Source organism: Mya arenaria, chromosome 1 (assembly GCF_026914265.1).
Source record: "Mya arenaria isolate MELC-2E11 chromosome 1, ASM2691426v1".
Classification (NCBI taxonomy): Eukaryota; Metazoa; Mollusca; class Bivalvia; order Myida; family Myidae; genus Mya; species Mya arenaria.
Genome location: NC_069122.1, coordinates 27,470,621 through 27,474,154, shown reverse-complemented (window position 1 = coordinate 27,474,154; position 3,534 = coordinate 27,470,621).

Below are 3,534 nucleotides of genomic sequence, written 5' to 3'. Positions count from 1 at the left end.
CACTGATTTGTCTTATTCTTGTTACTTTGTTTAACACCGCTGTAAACAGTATTCAATTTTGCAAAGACGGATACAATCCCCCCATATTCTGCCCCCGACCTACGCTTTTATATGATTTTTTATGTTGCTTCTGAGTAGACATGTTGTAAAATGTAACACGATAAGGTACATGCGTATTACATAACTAACATACATGTATTATTTAAAGTGTACATCTTAATGTATATATTTATCATAGCACGTATTACATAACTAACATACATGTATTATTTAAAGTGTACATTTTAATGTATATATTTATTATAGCACGTAGCGTAAGATCCATATTTTTGACGTGCTGTTATTACCAAGCGATCTACTTGCAGCGTAGTTAAAGTGTACCGATTTATGACATAGTTAACCGTCCATATACATCCGGGATGGTTTTCGTAGAAAATGGCCGAAGAATTCCGAATGCCGTACGCTTGTCAAAAAAGACCTGTCAATCACTTCATGGCGGGACATTGCGATAGCGTTGACACTGAAACTGCTTCTCTGCATATATGCAAACAGAAGGCTTGGCTATATGCGCATGCGCAGTTATAACAATCTTAATCATGGAGTCGTCGTCAGCAATAAGTGACGTATTTTCAAAAATAAGAGAGTAAACATTTAAAAATATAGAGCCCCTGATTGGCTGAAAGTGTAGGACATACACTAAATGGGGGGAAATGCTCCATATTATTTCATGTTTTATTCATTTATTAGAAGGGTCCCGAACTGTCACAATAATAGGATCTAATATGAGTTGCCATTTAATAGAAAAATATGGATTGAGTTTAGGAAAAGTTAAAATGCCAGCCTTTGGCAATCTTTATAACCTTTCCTTAACGAGTTTCATAAATGTTTGTATTAAGTGGCAAAGAATGTTTCATTTTATCACAAAATATGGAGATTTATTCAGTACATGCAAAAAGTTCGACGCTTTATAACTTGGACAATATGGCGTCAATGTCAAGTTCCTTTCTGTTTTCCGGTGATTAACTGAGATTTATCAGTGAAATATTTCTTTTTGGAATAACAATACGATAATTAGAAGTTTTGAAAATTTAGCCCTCTCTCACTTTTTAATCAAAGGTCAGCGCGCACAAGGCTGGGACACAATTTCAAAGACGTCATTTCCGATATAACATTACGAAATCGCATACGATTTGGCTCGCTATTCCGGAAAACTAGAATTGTTATTGTATATATCCTTTAAGTGCTACAATTATGCAATACCATCCGGCGTAAATACCGAAAATAAATAGTTCACCCCTTGCAACGCAGCTTGTGAAATATGGTTTTTCGGTGCTAACTCGGTGAACTATATTGCGATTCTACAACAACAAAACATTATCCTCCGTAGTGTAGTAAACCTTGAAACAAGGAACAACATGTGATGAACGTGTCTATGTTATTGTTTGTGGTGCCAATGAAATGTTGTAGCCACCATTCACTTCTTTAGCAGATTCAGTTCATTAAGAAATGTCTAGTTTTACTCGTTATATTCTTCATTTGCTACATTTATTATGTTACAACAGGAAAGAAAACACTTCGGGTTGTAGCAATCCTTGGTAACAAGATTGGGGGAGGATGTGTGGGGGTGTCGGCTGGAGGGCAGGCGGTTGGGTGACGTTAACAATTTGTGTTCAGGCTGTAATTTTGTCGTGCATAGCGGAATGATAAAACAACAAGTGTACTCCATGATATGACGGTGTATCGCGTACAAGACGCTGGTCTGTATATCAAAGGTCAAGGTCACACTTAAAGGTCACTTGTAACAATGCATTGTTCTTCGCGTTCGGGATGTATCTTTGTCATGCATCAGAGGGTTTTAAAACAACTTTGGTCATCAAAGGTGAAACAATCTCAATGCACAATTGTTCACACAAATGTATTTCGCCGCATTGCGGCGTTTCTAATTGTTTATTTTAATGCACTTTTCAAAAATGTATTTTTGGGCAATACAAGATTTTTGAAGATAAAAATGTTTCACCAATATTATTAATACAACTATTAATTAGTCGTATGAAAATAAGCAAAGGCAAACGTGCACATCTGCATTTGCAACAGTGTAAAAAGGCCGCCTTTTATGAAGAGCCTACCGGTACAGAAAGTTTTGGTAAGCTTAAAAATTACCCAATTTCCAGAAGATGTCTGAGAGCATTAAATGCTTATTTGTTAAAGGTAAACTAGGTGATATTTTGCCAAGACAATATTTGTCTAGAGCAGCATATAATTATGTTACGTTTATGCTCCAAATTAGACGAAATTGTCAAAAGAACAAAGGATATTTTTCTGTCTGCATCCTCTTGGAAATAAGAAGCAATAATTCCCTGAGTATGCGGTTTTTGCCGCATTTTACACAGTGCATAGAATTGCCGAACGTGTTTGATTGCATCCAGCCTAAGATTATAACATGTCAATTTGATTTCGTCGAGTGTAGGACAGAACACCCCCAGGACAAAACGGTTGTACGAAAAAACATCCCCGCGGGATGTTTTGACCGCCTTGTAAAACATTATAAGGGTTTGTTTTTCCACCTTTGCACAAAAGCGCGGGGGTTGTTTTGTCCGGGGGGGGGGGGGGGGTGTCTGGATCCCGATTTCGTCACGTTCTTAGCTAATTGGCCTTTAAATGTTCATTTCGACAGTCGTAAAAGAGAGTGTGCGTCACTTAAAGTTTTCTTTGGAGTAATCCAAGGTCATAGCGCGTCATCTTGGTCTAGTCACAGAATTAAAGCCCTGTTATTTAAGGCCTTTATTTTGTGCAACTATAGATTAAGTGGGCACCATACCAGCGTCTTTTATAACTGTCTTAAGATGTAGACACACATTGAGGCCAGACTAATCATGTTTTGAAATTGTCCCAAAGCCAAAAGACGCCATAGTTAGAGCTGGAATTACCTTTCAGTATCTTTCTGAGATTAAAAGATAAATATCAAAAAAGATTATTCTTGTTAAAAAAAATGAAGAAAAGAATGGCGTCATACCATGTACTTCTTAACTGTTGCATACATGTGCAAAAACCTCGGATTAAAAGTAATCCAATTAATTGGTATGTAGATATAAAATCATATATGCGAGTACAGTCAAGCCCCGTTTGCTCGAAGTCCCAGGGACCGGCGTTATACCTCGAGCCTCGGCAAAATCGAGCCAAGCGGGAATGCTCACCTTCAATATAAAGAAATCGGTCCTTTACATACAATTAGAGCCAACTAGGAATTCGAGCCAAGCGAGTTCGAGCCAACGGGTTTCGACTGTATATTCATACGCATAACTACATTTAAAATAAGTAATAGTATTACGTTTATATAATAGTTCGAGATATACCAAGAACTCTTGTTGATATTAATTATACAATGGAAAACTAACACATTATTTACTAGTATATAAAAAGTCTAACCCTTGAAAGCGACTGGGGGTCTAGAAGTAGGACACTTGACGGTGTTTTTCGCGGGTTCTAACCCTAACCCGTCCCGTCCCGTAACCACTACATTTATCGTTTTTAGGG